Source organism: Serinus canaria, chromosome 2, assembly GCF_022539315.1.
Source record: "Serinus canaria isolate serCan28SL12 chromosome 2, serCan2020, whole genome shotgun sequence".
In the NCBI taxonomy this organism is placed as follows: Eukaryota; Metazoa; Chordata; class Aves; order Passeriformes; family Fringillidae; genus Serinus; species Serinus canaria.
The window spans coordinates 28202121-28219780 of record NC_066315.1 but is presented as its reverse complement, the minus strand read 5'-3'; the positions used below and the strand labels follow the sequence as shown (position 1 = coordinate 28219780).

The window sequence follows — 17660 nt, the reverse complement described above, 5'->3', positions numbered from 1 at the left end:
ACAGAAGCCTTTGTTGCTTTGAGGCACTTGCAATGATTGCTCATCAAACAGCAGTGATAGTCCTAAAAAAGCTGCTGACAAGGAGAATGTAGGAGACTCACACTTCTGGGTTTTGTTTCTGTTTTTCAAGGGAGCAGTCCCCTTTGGAAACAGCCTTATGACAGCAGGCCAGAGGGGTGACATACGTGTGAACATATGTCAGTGCCCCCCGTGGTAATGTACATGCAAACATATGGCATTGCCCTCCTGGTGCATATTAGCTGTCAACAGACACAGGAAGGACCTTGCCCTGGTTATGTTTCTTATCATCCATATGGTTTTCTATTGCTCCTGATAGCAGATAAATTACAACTACTTCCAAAATCTCTGTCTAATAATAGTTTGTGTTTATTCCAAATATAGATGCTTACTCTTTCCCTTTGGTACTTCCACAGAATTCATTGAGAACCAAGCAACATTTTTTCATTGCATTGCAGGACTCTGATGATTTGAAACTAGAGGGGAAAAAAAAGAGAAGAGTCAGCACACACAGACAGCCAACGAGATGAATATCTGGAAGCTAACATGCAGCTTGACCCCTTAACTTGGAAGGGATCCTCATGGGAAGGAAAAGTCTCCCTGCCATGTTGCACACACAGCACTGTGGTCAACAGAAAATCATGACAGTGGCTCAATATGAGAAGAAAATGCTTCCACAAAGGGTTTTACAAAATGACATGATTCTATGAAAAACTGATTTGGAAAGCAACAAAGTTAACTCAGCATATGGACTCATATTTTTCTAAAGAGAAAGTAACCTGCTAGACATTTTATAGTGAAAATTCAACTGGCAAAAGCACGGACCATCTCTAGATGTTGCTGAAGTCAATACTTTCAAAGAGTAGTTGCATGAACTGTGAAGAGAAAGAACCCAAAGAGGAGCTAGCAGTTTCTGCATTATTTTACTACCTTGTTGTCTATTCCAGACATAATCCAAAACCTTTAGGCAGCCACTTCTCAATCATCAGTCCCTAAAGTGGAGTAAACCACAAAGTGTACAAAATGAGTGTTTGTTTGAAAGCACTACTGTAAGTGACAGCCCAAAGTCTGAGAGACAGGAAAATCAGACAGCTGTCCTGCCCCCATAAAGTCAATCTCCCTGTCTGTTCCCTTTCACACCCCAATATCTTAGTCACACTGCACATGTGGCAGCTGCCGTTTGTTTCCTGTGCATCCAAGAACATGCTGCCTATTTTAGTGTTATTGTTGACAAAGAGGAAGGCATATGCATTGCACTAAAACAAGCAACATTATTCTTAAAACTCAGATCTTAGTATGTTGAAACTCAGGTCTAAATATGTCAGGGCATAGTTGGACATCTGATCTGTCCTCTCTTCTTTGACTGGCAGAACGTCTGACCCGTAAGATTGGTAGTGGAGCAGAACAAGTTTGCAGAAGTACAGAAGAACAAGGGCAATCACAATACTTATTTATATATTAAAAAAAAAAAAAATGTTGTGGGTTTGTGGTACTTCAATTCAGCTTAGATGATCTTATGGCACTGAGAAAAGTCCTCCAACACTGCATGTCAGTAAAATACATTTGAATAGGTTTATGCACAAGGTCTCAAAAAAGTTTTTGGTGGAGTGTACATAATATGATTGGTAGGAAAAACTAAGCCTGGCAAAGTACTCTGTGCTATCAAGAATCATAACATGAGTTCTTAGGATGATTTCAAAAGCATTTTAGTGGATCAGAAATAGTGTTTTTATTTTAGCTGGATTTAGTACAGTAATTGCAAAGAATCAAAAGCTGAGGGCTGTGTACAACAGCAAATGCTACGCGGAGATAAATATTTCTCACTTTCAGTAGTTACTGGAACTACTGGATTTGTTGGAGTCATGCTCACTGACTGTTCCAAACTAACAACATTTGTAATAGTGTAGGAATACTATAAAAATTTGCAAAGAACAAAAATTTAGGGTGCATTGATTGGGTTGTCTTTATCTTTCAGGTGGAGAGAACTTTATGACAGGAAACAACAATAGGTTAAGGTAAACAGCTTATTTTGCCTACCTTCATATTTCAATACAGTAGTTCAATATAACCACATTTCTCCAAAGACTCGTATTCTGTTATTGAAAGGTAATGGTGGGAACCAACTTAAGAACATGTAAAATGCAAGATTTTTTAATCAATGAGGAGCTATTAATTTAACCAAGCCTTCCTGTAATAATATTGAGACAGACTGTCTGCCTGTTTTTACATTATAGCTAGCTTAGCAATCTGTACAGAATATAATGAGGTGTGTACTTTTTGTGAATATATTGATTGAGAGTTGTCCTTAAGAATCTAATGCTGCCAAAAAACTTGGTATTGCTCCATGATTCTTGAGAGGTTGTTTGCTTTCTGGAATAACCAAGTTGTTATTTTAGTAGGAGTTGTTGATTCTTACCACTCACTACATGCAGAACTCATTTAGTTTATCTTTACTAGATCACATTAAGCTCAGACCCAAGTTCAGACTTGATGTGATCCAATGGATCAGGTATCTGACAGACCCCCATGTTAACCACACTGATGCATCACTTGACAGGTTCATTAAAGTCATTGTGCACATTTGGTTCTGCAGCAGCAGGATTCCTCAAGTTCCCAAACCACCTCAGCCACTAATCTAAACAATTCTTGACCTGACATATTTGGACTCGAAGAAAAATTTAAGGCAAAACTTTGAGGCGGACAATGTAATTTTTAAGACTTACGGAAACCAAATGGATCTTCTTAATCTAAAAACATGCCTTAGTTTAAGCATCTTTATCCCACTTTCATGATGTATCACTGCTGATTTCAGCAGAATCATCCACAGCTGAAATCCCACGAAGAATTATGCTTTTATCAACTGTGGCTTTATCATAGATTTTATTAAAAATTTTTATTAGCTTAGAAGACACAAAAAAGAGAATTTATAGGTAAATATACTAAAATAATTGAAGAATTAAGAAGTTTTTTGCTTTCTGAGTTCTTTAACTTGGTTCTATAGTTATTTGTATATTCTTAATACTACTTTTTGGTGCAGTACCTGAGCATCTTCCATCAGTGCATTAAGCAATATAACTAAGGTTTGAAACATGATACATACTCTGGAAAAATTTCACTTTATATATGGAAAACCAAAACAAATGTACTGGGTTGTGGGAAAAGAATCAGTGCTACTTCACTGTTAAACACACATGGCTGGAAAAAACAGGTATTCTGGGTTTTTTGGAAATGTCAAGGTTTTACAACTTGTGCTTATCCCACATTAGGAAAAAACTGGGAAAAAGAGAAAAAACACCTTGTGGGTAAGACAGTTTTGCACATTCCATTAGAAGAGGGAGACAAAGATGAAATGATGTCCCTGATCATTAGGGGGGCTTGGACTAGATGACTTTTGAAAGTCCCTTTCAACCCAAATGATTCTTTGTCTGTGAATGATTCCATGACTGAGATTCCATGAATATTCTGTATAATAGCTACCAAAGCCACTGGAGGTTTTGCTGTGCAGTGTGCATACATCATCCCCAACAGTTTGCTGCTTCTTACATTCTAGTCTGAGAAATGGGCTCTGGGAAGCTGTCATGGAATGGGAACAACCTGGCCCGTGGTCAGCCTGCTCCAGCGGAATTCATTTCCCTTCCCACGTGCCACCAACCCAGAAAAAAACAGGAAAAATCTCAATACATATTTAGAAAGCTCATGTATTACACAGTCAAAGGATAGATCACATGTTAAATACTGAAACAAAATGATTAGTAGGGGCACATTGTTCTCTTGGTTGTCTGGGGCATTTCGATAACTTCTATCCCACTCACCAGCTAGCTAGCTGAAATATAACACAGAATAACTGTAATCTGATGCTTACACTTTCTAATGAAGATTTTAGCTATAAAGTAGCATTTAGTCTTGGAATATATTTATTTATTTTTGACAGAAATAGAAGGAAAGCTTGGAGTTTCTAGTGAAAATAAATTTAAAAATATATAAAATACATAAAAGAATTTTAAAAAACACTAAAATGATGTTATTCCACATCCAAAATGGAGCTAATGTTCGTATAGATAATATATAATATTTAGAAAAATTCATTAATCAAAAATGTTTGACAGATTTGGTGTAGCACAATCTTTTACTGTATCCCTTTTGTTAAAGTGAAAAACAACATCCAGACTAAGGATTACTGAAGAGTAATCACAATAGAAATAAATACCAAATGAAAATACAGAAACCATAACCTAGGATAGTGTTTCATGGGGAAAGGAGACCTAAGGTGACTGGATACGGATATGTACCCACTAGCTAACAGTTTATGACAAATGAAACATATTTAAGTATCCTAATTGTCTTTCTGATTTAATAGGATCCAATAAATGGAAACTGTATGGCCAGAATAATGAAAAGAGCACAAAATTTATCTCATTCTGTTGCGTCCTCTCTGTGTTCTTTTGTCCTTTGATTGCACTGGTGGATAATATTATTTTGTTCCCAAGGAAATATGTCCCTTTGATTAGGTTGCAGATATTCTCTCATTTGTCACTGTTCTATCAAGCTATGCCATGTAACAGCAGGAACCCTTGATTATTTAATTGCTTGTAAGAACTCATTAAATCTTACTATCAATCATTGGACATATGGCAAATATCACCCAATGGCATGAGAGGTTTTAACAGTGATCTGTCACTGGGGCATACCCTTTCTTTGGTAGCATAGGCCCTTTGTTTAGTTCTCTGATCATAATAATTTTTAATTAATATTGATTTGTAAAAGAGTGTTCATGCAGTGGCCTTAATCTATGGGTACAAGGATAATCTTCTAACAGGAGCATTTGTAATTCCATATAAATATCCAGGAACCCCATCTAAGAGAGTTTAACCTTTTTACAATGTTTTGTAGATCATGTTAGTCTGATGATAACCTAATTTACTCTTCAGAGTGGATATGGCTCATTAAGAAAAACATATAAGAACAAGTCACACAATAGGTTTTGCATCAACACCTTGATGGTATCCTGTGAGCTATCTCTGATAATATAAATACAAAAGACATTTTTCAAAATGCAGAATATTAGCTATAGCTACTAGAGGTTGTGACCTGTGTAGCTACTTGTTTTTTCTGTAACAAAAATCAAGTCAAAGGTGTGGGAAGTTATTCATCACAGATCCTTAAGGTTAAGGTATATATTTATGGAGATGGATGATAAAGTAATGAAATAATTTGATTCTCACAAAAACTCCTGCCTGGAATATGTAGATTTTAACATGGGATATTTTAGATTTTCGATTCAGCATTCTTTGCAATCAGAACTTTAGCAACAGCTAATTTTACCTGAGGAGGTTCAAAATTAGTCATGTTCTAAAACGAAATAAACTTTCAAAGACGAAAGTTCACACAGTTGGCAATGGAACTACTCCATTTTTGCAATCATAAAAAGAGTGATATTTGGCCAATTTCTTGTGAAGTCTACCCTTTTACTCTACTGGACTCACAACCTTTTTCATAGTTCATCAGTATTATTTGGAAGTTGCAGGAAGCAAAAGAGAAAAACCCCACCACAAAACACTTCTTTGATGATTATATTTAACAAAAAACTTGCTTTCATCTTTCTTATTTTTGATATACTGCTATTTGGAGATAAAATCAGGGTATTTAAGCTACTACTTTGTAATAAATTTGTCCGAAATCGCTTAACTTTTGAAAATTTTGTGTCAAAATTCTAAGAAGAATTGATAAAGAGAGGAAAGTGGAAACTGGAAAATTTCCATCTCTGAGTCAGGCTTCTATTCACACACGCTACCTGTGACACACGAGGCTCTTCATGTGAGGTGGGGCTGCCTTTGTAAGATAACAGGTAGGACTTGCCATAGCAACAGTTTAGGCCTGGGAAGGGTGGGTTAAATTCTAAAATTTGTATGTTCTTGGAACAAATTTTTGAATATGGATCACAGCTGGTGTCAATGTGAATTTGTTTTGTGTTTTTATAGAGCTCAGTGGGTTAGCTCTATAAAAGAAGTAGAGATCTGAGTGCACAGAAATAGTAAAGAGCCAGACACCTTGCTTTAATACAGAGTGAAAGGACAGCTGTGAGAAGTAAGAAAGAGAATTAGAATCTTAATACCTGAGATATGTTTCTGCACTTTTAGGTATAGATAGTCTTAAGAAAAGAGGCAGAAAAGAAGAAAGAATTTTGAGGCTGGATTTTTCTGTGTGTTATTATTTCAGGTTACATTTTGTGTGATGACATTCTGCCTCTGCATATTTCTGTGTATTCATCCCTGTTCTGTTAATTGCAGTATTGTAGCAGGCATCTGTACTTTCTCTTATGTTGTCTAATGATCATGTCATAGTTTTTCCAAAAAAACCCCATATCTGCTTTATGGTTTCATGAGGATTTATATTGACTCCCACATTTTGAAAAAAAGATCTTAATTTAAACATCTGTAATTATTCTTTTTTTAAACTTAGTTTCTGAATCTTTGGCTCTTTTCCAAAGGGGATTCACCTATGTCTAAATAGCTGTATGAATAAATACAGCCTTGAGGAGAGATTATTCAGGTGTTTTGTGTTCTCTGATAAAGTGAACTCTAATTCATTCCTGTAGAGGCAGAACTCAGTCCTATAACAAGGGGAAAACCTTCATGACAGATATTCACCTACAACTATTATGTACTTAACATTATTAGAGCAGCATAAGGGATCAGGAGTCATTTTCCTTTATATAAATATAAAAAAGTCGTTTTCCTTCCTGGAAAACACTATAAGACTGTCTTGAGATTCCTCTAAGCAATGCTGCCTATGAAAAACTATTCCAAGGAGCAAATCAGATATCATGGCTCATGAGAGAGTTGTTTGGGAAATATTTCAAAAAACACATACAATTTAATTATTATTTTGTTCTGTAGCTTACATAAACTTGACAAAACATCTCAGGTAGACAAATCACAAATTTCAGTGGTTTTATAAACATTTAATTACTGGGTTTGGTACTGATTCCTCATTTTTTTTTCTGTGTTGTGACAATGTTGGAATCCTTTTGTGCTTTTTACTTCTCTTTTCCTGAAGTTTAATAATTGTATTATGATAATAATAAGGTGAGGCAATAAACAAATTTTTGTATTCTGTTTGAAATTGTGATTTCTCTGTAAGAGATAAAGATCTCTTTTGCCAACTGTCTTGAGACTATGAAAGTGAAGTTCATTAACCATTCAGAAATACTGGAAACACCTTATTTTCCCAATAAACAGTTTAAACCTAAGGATTTCACAGACAGCCAGTTAACCTGAACTACAATACATTACAGTAACTTCTTTACTTCCAAGGTAGCTAGAGTGCCATTTCAGGAGTAATGAATGATGCTTTAAGGTATAAGGCAGCTACCCTATAGAGACTGAGATTATGCCACAAAATACAGAAAGTCTTCCAGGAAGCAAATGAATAAGCTTTGCTAGGGGAGCATAGAATAAAACCCATTAAAACCCATTAAAGGAACCCAAACTATAGGCAGAAGGTAAGGAAGGATTGATTTTTTTGTAGCTGTAAAGGCAATAGAATGTCTATTTATTAATTAAAAATACATTTTATGTATTGTGATGTGATAAATTGTTGACTGTTTAGGTGAATTACCTCAGAAAGGCACCTAAGGCTATTAACACTGATAAATTATGCACTACTACTTTTTGAATTTCTGAAACAGTCTTTACAAGTATGCTCAACTTTATTTTCAGTTTTAAGCAGCAGTTTTGAGTAATCATATTCGACATTTAACTACTGCCACTAAAACCTTCCTAGCCAGAAAAAACTCCAAGCTTTCACAAACAGCTTTAACTCTCTTATTTTCCCTGTTTTCCTGTTAAATATGCATACATATGAAACACAAAGTTTTCCATTTTGACATAATCTGATGAAAAGAAGTGACATACTCTTAACTATATATTCCCTTGGCTTTATATTTCCTTTAACTTGGGAGTGCTAAAACAAGTAACCTCCACCTGAAAGAAGTGTTTGAAATATGAAAATGACGTTTTTTGGGTATAAATAAACACAGAGCGAAAACTGAAGGTGCATGTGTATAAATAAATCTGTATATTCTCACACACCAAAGTTCTGAGAAAATATATCATTCTCTGGGATTTTTTTCTTCTAGAATACTAACTAAATCAGCTATATGTGAAAGAAATGAAATATTTTTCATAGATGTTGTATGTCTTTGGACATATAATGTTTTAGGTTCAATATCTATATTTTGTACATATATTTATAGGGTCTGTATTCTGATATAGACATGTATTTTGTGTACTTACAAAAGAGTTTATATCTGAAAATCAGGCATCCATCCAATACCAACTTAGAAAATTCAACATTATATTTGTCATCTTCTCTAAATTTGAATGTGTGATTATGGCTAGATGGAAGTGAATGTGCATTGTGTGTGTGTCTGTCTTGAAAAACAGGCCTTTTTTGTCCCTCTCTGATGGTAGTGATGGAGGGAGAACAATACCTTGATCTCACTATAATTTCTAAAGGCATTTAAAGGGTTTATTGTTTCAAATCAAAGAGCTATTCATAAGTTCCAATGAAATGCAATCCATCACAATTTCACATGAGCAGAAGCTTTCAGCTTGTGCATATTTTTTCAGGAAGGCAATTTAAAGCTTATAAACACAAATCACTTCTTCGGTTTTTAACCACAAAACATTTACACAGTACTGACATACCACCTACAATATCTCAGTACAAAGCCAAGAAGTGGAGCAGGCAGGACCAGGAAGCAAGGACCTGGAGACAGCATTTTATGTTAGAGTAGACCAGATGCTGGGGCAACAGTTCAGGAATTTTCAAAACATTGAGAGAGAAAAGGATGCTCCCCTATGCTTATGTCCCTTATCAGAGTGTATACGCCATAATAATTAAAAGACTTGTTTGGATGACAGACATATCTGAAGCAGATTTCTATATCCAGGAAGAAGAACTCTGGAATAATTTATTTGCTCTTTTTTTCTCCATGTATTTGATGATTAGGCTTGTGAACGAATGTGTACATTGACCAGATGCACAATGGCTGTGGTACCATAGCATCTCTGATCAGCAAATGATTTGGCTCAGTTTGCTAAAAAACCTTTGATGCATAAGGGTGAATCACTCTTAGAATAAAAAGTGAAGAAATATTATGCATTCTATTTCACTGGAGGAGAATTGAAGCTCACAGATGCTCTACTGTTTCCCAAGCCTACAATCATTTAAGTTGCTTACTCAAAGAGCTGGAATCAAACAATTCTGTCCTAGTCTGTCTTAATGTGCAAACTTTCCTCTATTTTTATTTAGTAATTCCTATTCTGGGAATCTTGAAAGTACAGTGCAGATTCATCTTCCTAGGGAACCGGTATTCATAGACCCATGAATCATAAGATAATCTTTGTTGGATGGGAGACCTGCAGGTCATCTTGTTCAACCATCTGCCCAAATCAAGGCTTACTCAGAAGCTAGACCAGATTAAATAGGGCATAGTCCAGTCAAATTTTGAAAACTTTGTTGAAAATCCACAGCCTTTCTTGACAGCCTGTTCACCATGCTCATTGTGAAGACTCTTTCCCTGAAGTACACTTGCAAGGTCTCATGATGCAACTTTTTATCATTGTCCTTTGTCATTTCATTCTGAATCTTGGAGAAGAGACTGCCTATGCTTCTCCATAATCACCCATTATGTACTTAAAGACGGAACATGAATCACATTTTAGCTTTCTTTTTGGAGGTTTAAGTAAGTACATTCCTTCAGGGTGTTTTGTGCTCCAGCTCCTGTCTGTCCCAGCAGCCTTCTCTGGCTTGGCCCCAATTTGTCAGTATCTCTCTTTGCAGAGGAGAGCCCGGCACTGAGGCACCACAGATAAAAGTGGGAATCAACACTTCCTGTGACCTGCTGGCCATGCTCTTGCAGCCCTTGCAGTATGGACCTTACCTTTGGCTGTGCACACTTGGCTCCTTCAACTTGCTGTGCACCAGAACCCTGGTGTCCTTCTCTGCAGAGCTTCTTTCCAGACAGCTGCACCCCAACTCACACAGATGCAAAAACAGCACTTCCACCTAAAAAAAAATACAATAATTTGTATTTAAGAGAAAGAAGCTCTTCAATACCACCACAACATGGGAATGAAGTGTGACAATTGCTAAATATCCTGTGTTTCCCACTAAGATTTTAGGAGGATTTCAGTCCCCAAACTTTTAGCTCTTAAAAAGAAATCAAGTGATTTATAGTAAACAAAAATCACTTTGTAATATAAAAGTGGAGAACTTGCTACTCATTGTAATGCACACTGATATATTGTTTAGCAGCACCATTGTTTCATTCCAAATAATCACAGGTCAGCAACTGACAAATTTACTGTTATCTATCAATTGATTCTGTTACAATGTCCCTGAGATTTATAACTCCCACACTGGATCTTTACCCCTTCCCTAATGTTAAACTATTATCCTCTCTCCCCTTTTTCTCCTTTGATTTTAAATTTAAATTTTTTTTTTTTATTTTAGGCCCATGTACTTTCAGCATTTCAAAAGGCTGCGTATTTATTTTGGAACTGTTATCTGCTACTGGGTTGTTTGCATGATAGAATCATGGTCCAACATGAATATTTTGTGTTATAAAGCATATTAAGGAGCCATCCAAAAATCAACAGGAATGGTTATTCTAAAATCTTTTTCTCATTTGATGCAAGCAGATTGTTTCAAAATTTCACATCTTTTCTGTGTACAAACTGCCTACAGAAATGGTGGTGGCAGTTGGATTGTTTTCAAAGCATGTACAACTCTAACCTTTCTTAATTTAATTTACATTTTTAAATGCTTGCTGTTTCAATTCAATTTATGCTGCTCCTGCCATCTATAAGTGGGAGGACAATGTTTAAAATAATAGTAATTCTTTCCTTTTTCAGACAGCCAAGCATGAAAAAGAATAGTTCAGAGTAGGTTGGGAGAAGAATAAAACAGGCCTGCATTCCCTTTGGTTAAAGTAGTGTCACATACAGAATCTGTACATTCACAGTAGAAGTTTTGGAACAAGCACACATGGCCTGAGAAACAAAGGAAAGAAAAGTAGTGACAGAAAATCAAGCTACTTCTAAGTTGCAGAACGTAGCTGCAGAGGGAGGAGATGAAGACACAGAACCACTACTGCTGGAACAGAGACTTGTTGCCATGGGAGCAGGGATAAGGAAAGTTGGTACCCTGGAGGCAGTGACTGGGGACAAGAACGAAAAGGAGAGGGATAAGAATTTGGAACACTGCACATACAGGGAACAGACTCATGCACACATTCCCCTGTATTTTAGGAAGCCCAAGCTACCTCATTTCCTACCCACATAATCACATGCATGATGGGGCCAAGGCCAGAAAGGCAAAATTTTGCAAGGAGAATATTAGGTACCTGTTACAGAGGTAGTTTGTTTTTTTTCTGACCAGTCTGGTAGTTCTCTATTCCCTTTGAGCTCATTTTAAAATACTCATGGTATTGACATACAAGGTGAATATCCATGCTCACAGTCTCATATCTTCTGAATCACTAAGGAAAAGAAAAAGATATTTATCCATGGAAACTGAAGAGTCACTGTTTCTTCCCCTAGGAAATACATTTTCTCAAAGGAGTGCCATAACAATTCTAATACTGTGAGGGTTTGGCTTATACAGAAAGATAATTTTTAAAAACCTCGCTAAATATTTCTACTGACATTTTTCAGTAAAATATAGCACAAAAATTCAAGCAATATTCTCATGTCATGGGACATTGCCATGCTCCAACAGGGATAAAATTGCTATAGAATTTGGCTATGGTATTTTTAGTTTTGAAGTAAGTTACTTTAAATTAGGTTGCCATTTCCTGTCTAAAAATCATGTATTTCAATTTCCATTTTCCTAAACAGCAGTCATTTTATATGGAAAAGATCAGCAAAGAAACTTTTCTCCTGTGCCTTTCCTGGGCACAGAGGGTAAAAATGGTTACTTCTTTTTTTCACATGCTTACATATCAAGCTTTAAGCCCTGTGCCCCATCATTTACCTGCATGATTTTATTCTCTTTCCTCCCAAGTCTGCCTTGTACTCATGTTTTTTTATTCTACAGTATGAGCTGATTGTTCAAACTCTGTGACCAAACCCCTCACTTTGTACCTTTTTTGAAAGTGTATAGTAATAAAAACAAGCAGGAGTTGTCAGTGCAGCAAAAAAATAAAACTGCCTGTTATATGCAAAGTACATCTTTAATGATGTTTAAAAAGGAGCTAAACATCTCTATGGGAATTCTTAAAACACTTATCTCTTAGGCCCTTATTTAGTTTTGCAAGTCTTTGTTGTTTAACAAGCTGGAGAAATGGGTCATCTAATGTTATATTAATCAGTAAATTAATATTTTAATTTGATTTTCTTTATAGTTGAGATGCTTACGGCATCTCCAGTGTTTTCTTTCTCTGTACACTGATGTTAAGCAATATCATTATCATACTGTACCTTGGGGTTGTGAGATAACAGGGTCCAGTGACAGCTCTATTCTTAGGAGAGTGGGAGGTTTGTGATGACACTTATACATTTTAAATGGCACATGGAGGCTCTCGTGCAATAAAATGTCTTACAGCTGAGTCATAGGCTTTTCTACATCAGGCTTTTCAGTTCATATACTTGAAATCACACACTTTCATGGCTGGGCAGGTGATACATTTTGCCTATTTTTTGATAGGATCTTTACAGTGCGATGGAGTAAAAATCTCAATGATTCGGTTTTTCGTAACTAGTCCTGTTTTGAAAATTTTCAATAAGCTGCAAGAAATAGGACTATCAACGGATGAAAAGGGGAGAAAATGCCATATAACTCTTTTTATTTAAAGATTAAGTTCCAGTCAAATCTATTTTTTTCAAACATTCAGTCAGGCAAATACAGAAGAGTTGTTGATACAAGAGGAGGCGAAAACTTTTATTTAACATTATCAGCTCTAATTACCCTTCTGAAATGTGCTTGGAAATTCAGAATATTGATTAGATCAGGCAAGACTGTCCCTGTCCCTTGTGCATCTTTACAAGAGCCGACAAAGAAAGCTTTCTGCTTTTTGCTCTCTTATGCATGACCTTTAAACAGGTCAAAATAGTGCCAAGATGGAAATGTTCACAGGTTACTGTTAGGTGAGTACAAAGGAAGAAACAGTCTTTGTTCCTTTTACCTCCTTAGTCACAATATGACCTTCTCACCTTCTCCTTTCCCTCCAGTCTCTGTAATTGAGGATATTTACTACATCAAAGATCCCATGCCTAGTTCAGGCCCCCTCCCTCTGTTACAAATACACAAATCACACATCCTAGTGCAGGCTCGCTCTGGTCCAATGGTAAGTTTCATGTCTGAGTGAAAATATATGCTTGGTGATACCCTTACATACCAAGGTCAAAGCAAATCACATTCACACATTCCATACCACACTTGGTTTGCTGGCCATACCTCAGCAGATGCACCATAACCATATATGACTGTAAACCAGCCAATACTTTATTGTTTCTTGAGCTTCACTGGCTTTGCAACATAGTCATTCACAAAAATGCATCCAATTGCAGGTTCCACTAATGCCTGCAATTGGGCAAGTGCAAAATTGGCTCAGGAGGAATGTAGGCATGGTGCCAGTTTCCTTCTCTTCCTCTCTTTTTTTTTTTTTTCTTTTTTTTTTTTCTTTTTTTTTCTTTTTTTCTTTCAAATAACTTATTAATGTGAAATGACATTTTAAACACTGCATAGCACAGGATTCTGGGGACTGAGTCATGTCTGGCAACCCTTACTCTCAGTCAGAAGCTTTTTTTTCCTGTCTCAGAATAGTGGTACCAGCTTTTCAAAAGATAAATCTGCCTGGATTGAGTCAGCCTTGAGGCCAGAAATGTTGAGTGGGCCGTTGGCTGGATGACTGCACCAGAATGTTTTGAAGTTAAAATAAATGGAAGACTCTAAATGAACGTGCTTATTATTTTAGCATAATAATAGAGTTAATGCATAATCTTACATTACGAGATCCATGAAAATTTTTGTGATGGATCATTGAAAACTTGCAGGAATATTCACGTTGCTTTTCAATTGGTACTAGATTTCTTTGAGGAAAGTACTCACTCATTTTTTACAAAAGCCTATAAATAGAATAACAAATGCCTGAATTAGTTTTGAATTAGAATGAAGTTCGGAGTCTTGTTCAATGTCAAAACCCTTTTGAATTCAAGAGTAGGCTTGCCTCAGTTTTCATATGAAGGACTTTTCTTAAAGTATGAAACTGCAGAGGTGTTTGGCTTCATTGTGAACATTTCACATATCTCTAGCTATCATGTTAAAGTCAGCAATTGCCAGTGTCAACAGAATGAGTTTGTTACACATCACTGAATGTTCAGGGACAGGTTTGACTCCCTGTATGAATTTGAAGTCTCCTTTTTTGGAGCCTTCACACAAAACAAATAACATCTCTCTTTGAAAGGCATTTCTTCAGCTCCAGAAGCAGGAAGGCAATGGGCTACACAAGCAGGAGCAGCAGAGGTGTCTTAAAAAGGTGGATACTCCAGAAGTGAATATGCATAGAAAAAAGAGACAGTCTGCTTAAATTAAATCAAGTAACCTAAAGGATCTGGCTACTCTCCCATTTCTACAACACATGCGAAAAATAAGTTAGAAAGAAGTTTCTTCCTTTAGCAACTTAAAAATAGATTGAAATTCCAATTCTTCTGTCCCAAAAGCGCAGCAATATTTTCTCTCTCTATTGATTATCAGTCCACTTCGGTTGAAAAGAGTCCTGACTAAGATCAAAATTGCTTTGAAAAGATGACTTTAAACCTGATAAAGTACCAGCATCACTGCACTATGCTATCAGATGGGTATTTTTGGAAAATGAAAGTAAATCAATATTAATAATATAAACCAGAAATTGATTGATTTTGCCATTAAAATATGTAATGGTGAAAAAGCCCATATCTAATTATTTCTGTTAAAGTCTGTAAGTAACGTATTAATTAAACTGGATACATGAAAATATCTCTGAAGACATTTGTAAGACTTTCTTGGGTCAACCAATTTTTAAAAGCAAAAGTTCTGCCATTAATAAACTGCAGAAAGATCAGAGCTGTTAAGCAACGAGGATGAAAGTCACATGAAAGGATGACTATGAGAAATTTGAAAAGAAAAGTATTTGCAGCCTCCATCGTTCTCTGTCTCTTACAGTCTAATAAGTTAACTTGTACTGACTGGTAAGAGAGGCAATAAAAACTGATAATTCTTTAAATGACACTAATTCCAGGATGTATGCAAAGCCTTACCAATGCCTTAGCATCTATCAAGGACATATTAAATAACTCAAGATAGTGGATTAATATTGTGTAACCATCTTCAGAAATACTAAACCATCCATTCCAACATCCTTACTAGCATTGATCATGAACCATTGAATCAGTACTTTATGTTCATTTCCTTTCATTTGTTTTATTTTACACTGGGGAATATTTGCATTTGTACTACATTCCTGTTTCACATCAAACACACCCAAAAGTTCTTACCTGCCTTAATGCAAAAGTAACTTTGGTAGCCAGTTATTGTCTTTGATATCTATGCTCATACCCCACTCCACCCAACAGAAAGACTGAAATAGCAAAAAAAAAAGAAAAGGGGGAAAAATGAAAAGAAGAATAAAGACCCAACAGGCCAGTGATCTGATAACAAAACCAACATAGGAATAACAAATTGGTAAATTTGGAAATTAACATCTAATGTATATCAGTAAAGCTCTAGTAATGGCTTTAAAAAAAAAAAAAAGTTAACAAAAGCACCACCAACAAAATGAGGAATTAGAAAGCACATTAGAGCAATCAGTAAATCATTTTGAAAAATAATCAAAATCACTATACAGAACTGAAAACCACTAAGTCAATCCTTATTGTCAAGCCTAATGTGATCCAATGTACTGTAGTGAGGGAACAGGAAGGAAGTGTCTACACCACATGTTGAATTAAAGGGAATCAACCAGCCATTTACTTTCATTTATTTAGTAACCTTCATGATGAGATCATCAAATATATTGTCTCCTCAGGAATCATAGAAGGCTGGTATCTTGTTCTCTTTCTACTGTTCCCCCATTTCCAACCTGATTTTTCCATCAGACTACTTGACCTCTTAAATACATGGGATTTTTGGGGGGGGAAAGTTGTTTTTGCTTCTTACCAGAAGGAAAACGTACTGAGATATTATGCTAACAGATTAATTTCAAGTCACTCTGAAGGATTCACTAATGTAATTCTGAAGATTACAGTATCATATTCTTATGGAGCAGGGCTCACAACAGGCTATGCTAACTGAGACCAATAGGAAATAATTTGACTGCAAATGGTAAGTAAAAGGAAAAATGTTTCCTGTTCCACAAAAGCAAAATCAAACAAGAAAAACATATTGATGGTAACACATTGCCTATAAATCTAGAGATCACTGTATTAAACAGAGAAGACTTCCCTTGTTTCCTGTTTAATAGGCAAGTCATCTGCTGTTGCTGTCAAAGGTGGTTCACATGAACTGTGCTCCTGTTTCTTCCATCTCACTCCCATGATAGGGACCTGAAGCAGCCCTACCTGTAGATATTTATTATGTAGAACACCCAAAGGAAGGTGAAAAGGATCACACAAAGGGTAAGAGTCATGTTTCCAAAAGCAGTCAGTGTAACCAAAAATCCATCTGAGTGACTCCCTGGCTCACTGTTCACTGGCTTACAGGATCCCTTATCCAGGCTGTCTATAAATGACTTGGTAAGTTTGCAAGAGCATGCAGAAATCCTTTCTTTGGTCACTGTAGCCCCTTATACAGTTAACACTGCCTCATTATGGCTAGTTCCAAATTAACTTGAATGTTGCTATAGAGCTTTGTAATGAATCATGTTTATATTTTGAAAGCAACAAATGAAGTAGTACTTTTAGCTTTGGAATTTCCTTCACATACTTCAAATCTGCTGGAGTTCATCTGTATTTAAAAGCCTACAATTTTTTTTCCCAGCTGTAGAAGCTGGTCTAGTAGTAGATACTACCACACTTTGCAAATCTTTTCTCAACTATATCAGTACCTTGTGGTAGGAATATTACTGCTGAGACAGTCTCCCTGCTTGGGTGTACACACAGTGTAAAAGTAAATTTGCACTTCATGTTACTTCTAATACTCATGCTCCCACATACTTTGAGATTATATATTCATAGAAATATGAAAGAGATATCTCAAACAAGTGATTTTCTTTGAAGTGTGGTTACACTGCCTCTTTTCATAGAATTGAACTGGTTCACTACCTGCTTCCATGATAAGTAATAAAGTCTCAAATGAAAGTTATAGATTATAAAAAGATAATGAATATACTACTGGATATCATAATAATTATTATTATAATGATACCACCACTTAAAAATGCACCATAAAATTACTGAAAGGTTGCATCAAGCAATCTGAAAAGGAAGGAACCCAGAGTTTTAATTCTTTGTAGTTTCTTGGAATAATTCTAGCGGTTTATTTTTCACTCTTGAATAGCTTCTGCACAATTTATTGTCATTTTACTCGGTAGTAGTGCTGATTGTATATCTTCACAGACGTGAATTTGAAAAAATAAACTGTTTATAATTTCAATCTTTTAT

The 17660-nt window shown here is 35.8% G+C and overlaps 1 long non-coding RNA gene across 1 annotated transcript in view; it reads right to left on the bottom strand.

Moving 5' to 3' along the window:
* Positions 1–408: 408 nt before the first annotated feature.
* LOC127059296 (uncharacterized) overlaps positions 409–17660 on the bottom strand; it is a 55147-nt gene continuing 37895 nt past the window's right edge. Inside the window, exons 2-4 of the long non-coding RNA XR_007776963.1 lie at positions 11429–11563; positions 9965–10089; positions 409–494 (exon numbers count right to left, since the gene is read on the bottom strand). This is a non-coding gene — a long non-coding RNA (uncharacterized LOC127059296). The remainder of the gene's footprint in view (positions 495–9964; positions 10090–11428; positions 11564–17660) is intronic.